The sequence below is a fragment of the Lycium barbarum genome, chromosome 9 (genome assembly GCF_019175385.1).
Source record: "Lycium barbarum isolate Lr01 chromosome 9, ASM1917538v2, whole genome shotgun sequence".
In the NCBI taxonomy this organism is placed as follows: domain Eukaryota; kingdom Viridiplantae; phylum Streptophyta; class Magnoliopsida; order Solanales; family Solanaceae; genus Lycium; species Lycium barbarum.
In genome coordinates this window covers 72,954,895-72,962,539 of record NC_083345.1, presented here as the reverse complement: position 1 = coordinate 72,962,539, position 7,645 = coordinate 72,954,895, and the positions used below count along the sequence as shown (strand labels likewise).

General features: G+C 41.0%; 2 pseudogenes; both read right to left on the bottom strand.

Moving 5' to 3' along the window:
• Window positions 1–435: 435 nt before the first annotated feature.
• Window positions 436–557, bottom strand: LOC132612511 (5S ribosomal RNA; annotated as a pseudogene).
• A 2,886-nt stretch (window positions 558–3,443) lies between these two features.
• LOC132612508 (5S ribosomal RNA) lies at window positions 3,444–3,562 on the bottom strand (annotated as a pseudogene).
• Window positions 3,563–7,645: the final 4,083 nt, after the last annotated feature.

The window sequence follows — 7,645 nt, the reverse complement described above, 5'->3', positions numbered from 1 at the left end:
TGGGACCGTATATTTGGTCCAGTGAACCTTGGTGTTCTGAGCTGGATCTAAGGACTGGACATACGGTCCATATATATTATACGGCCAGTATGTCTGGCCGTATGTTGTCCAGTTCTCCGGAACTTGTTTTCGTCGACTCGTTTGATCTCCGATCCTTATGGAACCTTCTTAACACTTGTTTAACACTTCAATACCCATCCAAAGGACGTTATTTCTTACCCCTAAGACCTCATTATTCCATCACCAAATCGTTGCTTGTTATTCTTATCCGATACACAACGTATGATTCTTTTTCCTTAGGAACTTTCTTTCCTTGCATCGTATGCCTTCAGAATCTCGTCGAGGGTCATCTAATACTCTTTATTACTCATCCAAATATCGCATACGCTACGCTCTTGGTTAGCTTATTCACTGTACATATACGGGGGATTTTCCAAGGTGTAACACTTAGTACACTTCCCAGGGGGTCACCCATCCTAGTATTACTCTCACCCCAGCACGCTTAACCTTGGAGTGCTAATGGGATCCGGTGTGTTAGTGATGGAATGATCGCATCCACCTTACTGCGTGACCTTTTTCGCATGACGTAGAACAAGTTGAAGTTTTAACGGATTCTAGTAAATTCTCGTAATGCATCTCCCTCCGGATTAAAAGGGATCTCTTACTCTTTCGACTAATCAAATGCTAATTTGGCCTTTGAAATCCTCAATAATCACCTTCAATCTGCATGTATGATTACTTTTCATCCCAAATTTCGAGATTCCCAATGGTGGCGAAAACACCTTGACCGTAGTTACTTATAAATACTTTGGTTATTGGTCCCTTTAGGATTTCTGCTGGCCGCTATTAAGTATTAACCTACAGTAAATGCACACACATAGGAAATTCCAATAAAAGACTCAAAAAACCCGTAGCCGATTCTTCCTTAGCTTGATCTAGTGGGCTATAAAGTGAAGTGTGCTCTTCATCATTGTCTTCCCACCGTCTGCTAGTCTGGCCTTCATCATCTCCCCCATCCGAATCAAAAGGATACGGATAATCCGGTAGCTTCTGGTTTACTGACGGCCAGGATAGAGGGCTAGAGTAATGAGTAACACCCACCGGGGTAGCTAGTCTGACGTAGGGCTCTATCATAGGAGCAGCTGCTACGGCCTCAGGAATCTCCTCCTTCGGTGTCCCATACGAACCCTCATACGGGTCCATGTGATAACTATCCTCTGACGGATGCTCCTCTATGGAAGTCAGAAACTCTAGAGGAATCGTCGCTGGGTCCTCAGAGGGATCAGTCTCAATGGAATAGTTGAGGCTCCTTCTACTCGGTCCCGGAGCCTGTGGTCCTGAATCTACTCTAGGGGCCTTCTTAGCACCCCCACAGTCTGAGTATGATCTCTTCATCTTTTGTTAGTCTGCACTTACCTACAAGAAAAAGGGGTCAGAAGCGATCTTTCCTAGACTTTGGCTCTATCGCACGATCTAAGATAGAAAGAAAGGTCAATGATTCCTAAATGCTCTGCAGCCTCCTGTTTATAAGTGTGGTCAGCTTCACACCCATAAGCAGGACTCTACTGGATACGGTCGGTAGACAATCCCTAGAACGAACTACTCTGATACCACTTTTGTCACGACCCAAACCGATGAACCGCGACGAGCACCCGACCACTACTGATCGAGCACCCCTAAAATCACTCCCACTCTGTACTAAACAACTTGGTGGACCACTTTGAATGATATTCCACTGGTACCGTTCGCAGTAGCAATTATACGATAGATCATATCTCATAATTCCACGAAACATGCATATGGATATGTATATGTAAGCATACTAGCACAGGATGACAACACAGACCAACTTGGTCACCATATATACTATTCACAAAATTAAGGGACAACTGAAAGCACATGACGACCCCCACTATATATACACTGTCTACAGAGCTCTATGGAATATAGACTACAAAAGGGACAGGACAAGGCCCTACCATACCCATATACTTACATGTCAAAAGGCATACCAAAGGGATAGAACTCCGGTCCAAAGGGAACTTGCTAGCTGGAACTAGAAAGAAGTCCTACTGGTCTGGCTCACTCGGCTGGCTATCTGAACCTGCGGGCATGAACGCAGCGTCCACAAGAAAGGACGTCAGTATGAGTAATGTACCGAGTATGTAAGGCATTATTAATAATATATTAGGTGATACCGAACATGAAAAATAACATAATGAGACATATAGAGCATAACATGAGGTAAGGAAATAACCTATAAATATGATTTCCACTTAAGGCAGATACCATGCATTCTTAACTTTAAAGAAAATATTTCTCATATACATATATGTAGCATAACCATTAGCCCGCGTCCGTGGTAACCATCTCACGCCGCCCACTAGTGGTGCTGCCCGTGCCATATAGACACGGTGTATAAGCCGCCCGCCTTAGCGGTGCTTCCCGGCCATCTAGGCACGGTGTAATCATCATTATATACTTAACATGAAGCATGCATAGGAGCTCAAGTAAAAATTGTAACTCTATCGGAGTGACGTAAGGTATGTAACCTCCGATTATATTATGGAACAATCATCATCGCTATATCTCACCTCGAAGGAAAAATTATCATAAGGTGAGATCAACAATTCAAGAAAATCATGAAATAAGCTCAATAATCTCATAATAGCATTAAAATCATAAGCATTGGAATTTGTAGAATTATAATCATCATGATCATGTTTATCATTGAAAACATCTCATCTTTAGTATCATAAGAAGCTTTTAAGAATCATGAACTTCTAACTTTCACAGAAAAGAAGGGGATGGAAACATATGTGGAATCATAACATAGGAATCATGCCTTTGAAAGAAAGGGACGAGCCTTAACATACCTGAAAATTCACTTCTCGGCTCTTCCACCTATTTCCGGTCTTGCAATCAACATATAAAACCATTCATGCTATAATTAGGTCCATTGTTATATACTTATCCTAAGCCTCCAAATAAATCTTTCTAGAATCTGCCGAAATTTCGGCAGCATCTCCTCTGTTTATATGCGTAGCCCAAAACCGTAATTCAGCAACCAACAATAACATCAATACCAACATTAACAACATCACCTTCAACACCATCATTTGCCATAAAACAGCCCACACGCTGTTCGATTAATGTCTTCAGTATATAGCAACGTCGGTTGCTAGGACACACATATCGGTTGGTGCAGCCTCATATGGGATGTCATACACATACATATATATATTTACTAATGCAACTCTTACAAAGTATTTTCAAATACTATTCGAACTTATCCTAATTCTAGAGTTGTGATGCACCTTCTTTCTCTTTGCCGGTCTAGTCCGCCTCATCCTTCGCGATCTTTTAGGGTTTCCAACCACTCCGCATACTCCAATTTCCTTTAGGTTACTCTAGCTTCTCATCTGTCTCTTATGTCTGAATTTGTAAGACTCTTAGTAAACTTCCCAGGGGGTCACCCATCCTAGTATTACTCTCACCCCAGCACGCTTGACCTTGGAGTGCTAATGGGATCTGGTGCGTTAGTGCTGGTATGATCGCATCCACCTTACTGTGTGACCTTTATCGCATGACCTAGAACAAGTTGAAGTTTTAACGGATTCTAGTAAATTCTGGTATCTCCCTCCGGATTAAAAGGGATCTCTTACTCTTCCGACTAAGCAAATGCTAATTTGGCCTTTGAAATCCTCAATAATCACCTTCAATATGCATGTATGATTACTTTTCATCCCAAATTTCAAGATTCCCAATGGTGGCGAAAACACCTTGACCGTAGTTATAAATACTTTGGTTATTGGTCCCTTTAGGATTTCCGTTGGCCGCTATTAAGTAATAACCTACAGTAAATGCACACACATAGGAAATTCCAATAAAAGACTCAAATACCCATAGCTGATCGGTCCTTAGCCTGATCTAGTGGGCTATAAAGTGAAGTGTGCTCTTCATCATTCTCTTCCCACCATCTGCTAGTCTGGCGTACGTCATCTCCCCCATCTGAATCAAAAGGATACGGATAATCCGGTAGCTTCTGGTTTATTGACGGCCAGGATAGAGGGCTAGGGTAATCAGTAACACCCACCGGGGTAGCTGGTCTGACGTAGTGCTCTACCATAGGAGTAGCTGCTACGACTCGGGAATCTCCTCCTCCGGTGTCCCATACAAACCCTCAGACTGGTCCATACCATAACTATCCTCCGACGGATCCTCCTCTATAGAAGTCAGAAACTCTAGAGGAATCGTCCCTGGGTCCTCAGAAGGATCAGTCTCAATGGAATAGCTGAGCCGCCTTCTACTTGGTCCCGGAGCCTGTGGTCCTGAATCTACTCTGGGGGCCTTCTTAGCACCCCCACTGTCCGAGGATGATCTCTTCATCTTTTGTTAGTCTGCACTTACCTACAAGAAAAAGGGGTTAGAAGTGATGTTTCCTAGACTCTGGCTCTATCGCACGATCTAAGATAGAAAGAAAGGTCAATGATTCCAAAATGCCCTGCAGCCTCCTGTTTATAAGTGTGGCCGGCTTCACACCCATAAGCAGGACTCTACTGGATACGGTCTGTAGACAATCCCTAGAACGAACTACTCTAATACAACATTTGTCACAACCCAAACCGATGAGCTGTGACGAGCACCTGACCACTACTGATCCAGCACCCTAAACTCACTCCCACTCTGTACTAAACAACTTGGTGGACCATTTTGACTGATATTCCACTGGTACCGTTCGCAATAGCATTTATACGATAGATCTTATCTCATAATTCTATGAAACATACATATGGATATGTATATGTAAGCATATTAGCACAGGATGACAACACAGAACAACTTGGGCATCGTATATACTGTTCACAAAATTAAGGGACAACTGAAAGCACATGACGACACCCACTATATATACACTGTCTACAGAGATCTGTGGAATATAGACTACAAAAAGAACAGTACAAGGCCCTGCCATACCCATATATGTACATGTCAAAAGGCATACCAAAGGGCTAGAATTCAGGTCCAAAGGGAACTTGCTGGCTGGAACTAGAAAGAGGTCCTACTGGTCTGGCTCACTCGGCTGGCTATCTGAACCTGTGGGCATGAACGCAACGTCCACAAGAAAGGACGTCAGTACGAGTAATGTACCGAGTATGTAAGGCATAAATAATAATATAGTAAGACATACCGAACATGAAAGATAACATAATGAGAAATATAGAGCATAACAAGAGGTAAGGAAATAACGTGTACATATGATTTCCTCTTAAGGAAGATACCATGCATTCTTAACTTTAAAGAAAATATTTCTCATATACATATATTTAGCGTAAACATTAGCCCGCGTCCGGGGTAACCATCTCACGCTGCCCACTAGTGGTGCTACCCGTGCCATATAGACACGGTGTATAAGCTGCCCGCCTTAGCGGTGCTTCCTGGCCATCTAGGCACGGTGTAATCATAATCATATACTTAACATGAAGCATGCATAGGAGCTCAAGTAAAAACTGTAACTCTATCGGAGTGACGTAAGGTCTGTAACCTCCGATTATATTATGGAACAATCATCATCGCTATATGTCACCTCAAAGGAAAAATTATCATAAGGTAAGATCAACCATAATGAATGAAAACAAGAAAATCATGAAATAAGCTCAATAATCTCATAATAGCATTAAAATCATAAGCATTAGAATTTCTAGAATTAGAATCATCATGATCATGTTCATCATAGAAAATATCTTATCTTTAATATCATAAGATGCTTTTAAGAATCATGAACTTCGAACTTTCGGAGGTAAGAAGGGGATGGAAACATATGTGGAATCATAACATAGGAATCATGCCTTTGAAAGAAAGGGACGAGCCTTAACATACCTGAAAATTCACTTCTCGGCTTGTTACACCTCAGAAAACTACCGTTGGTACGCAAGTGAATGAACTAGTGAGGAGTATGAGTACACGATGTCTTCGTGACCGAGCGATGACATTCGGTGATTCTAGATGAAGGTTCAAAGATGTTAGAGATGGGGGAAGAGGGTTGCCAAGAGAAGGCAAAGTATTTGATAAATACCGGAAAGGAAATACGAGTAACGAGTTAGCGAGAACTTAATGATGTCTTGGAGAAGAGTGATAACGTCCCTTGGATTGGTATTGATGTATTGAACAAGTGTTAAGAAGGTCCCATAATGATTGGAGGTCAAACGAATCGACATAACGCACTTCGGAATCACTGGGGATTATACGGCCAAACATACTGGCCGTATAATTTATACGATCTGTATGTGTTATGTCCCGTATTTTCGTATAACGGGAAATCAAGAAATAAATAAGACTTGTGTGCGTTGAGGAAATATTTTGATTTTGGTGAATATGAATATGTTGGTTATGGAGTTATTAATGTTAAGACGTCGGGGAAGGCCGAGGGTAAATTTGGAACTTCGGAAATTAGTTTCGGGAATTACAAAACGGGACATTTTATGAATTGGGCTAAGAAAATGGAATACAAAAATTGAGGCCCAAAGGAAGTGAAGTGGCCGGCCATTGTGGAGGCCCAAACTCAATTTAAATGGTCATGTGCTATGCACATGACCTCTATGTCATGGATATATACAAAGCCATGAGTTGGAATTATCAAGATCAAGATCAAAAAAAAAAAATCTCAAGAACACCATTGAAGGTGCTCTCGGCCGAAAAAGAAAGAGAAAGAAAAAAAAAATTCGTGGCTTGTTTCTAATCCAATCACCTAGTCTCTTTTGGAATGATTGATGAGTTCGAGGTGCTCTTCGTGGTGGTATAATTAGATTGGCGTAAGGTGCTCGTTTGCGGCAAATCGGAAATTCAAGAAAAAGGTAAGATCTTTATGTTTTAATGCTATGAAATGGATACATATGTGTTAGTGATTGAATTGGCATGAAGATTTTGGAATGGTGTTGTGTTTGTGCATGGCGTGTGTGTGCAAAAAGAGTGTGTTTGGCCGTGGGTTTTATAAGGTTTAAGGCATAAGAATTCGATCTTATTTAGCTTGAATGATGTGTTGTTGTGGTCATTATGTTGTAAAGGATTGATTAAGGAATTGAGTTGGTGTTAGAAAATAATTTCGGACGTTATCGGAAAGTGTATACCTTTGGTATATTTCTGTATATCATAGTATATATATGATACTAAAGACTTTAAATATGATTTATGGTTGATGATAATGAGTTTGGAATGAAACAACGCAAGTTAGAACGTTCGTCGTAACTTTTGGTGTTTTGAATGAAAATTGGAAAGTAGTGAACTTTGGGGAGGCTTGTATGTGGTTTGGAACTTGTTTGTTATGTAATGGAATAATCTTGAATGAATGAATACAATAATGTGGATATGAGTTGAAATTGTGAAGTTTGGAAATAGGATTACCAACTTATGGAATAAGGTGCAATTGTGAAGTTAGTGTGTTTGATTGTGATTTGTATTGTGTATTGATGGTTGGGCTGTTGATGTTGTTATATTTTGAGCCGAGCTAAGTCTCGGGGGTGTTAGATTTATAGGGGAAGTGCTGCCGAAATTTCGGTAGCCAAATATAGCCCAAAGACTAAAATGTTAATTCTCATGAATAGTAACTGGTAAAAGTGACCATTTGCAGTTTCTGGACGAAACGGGA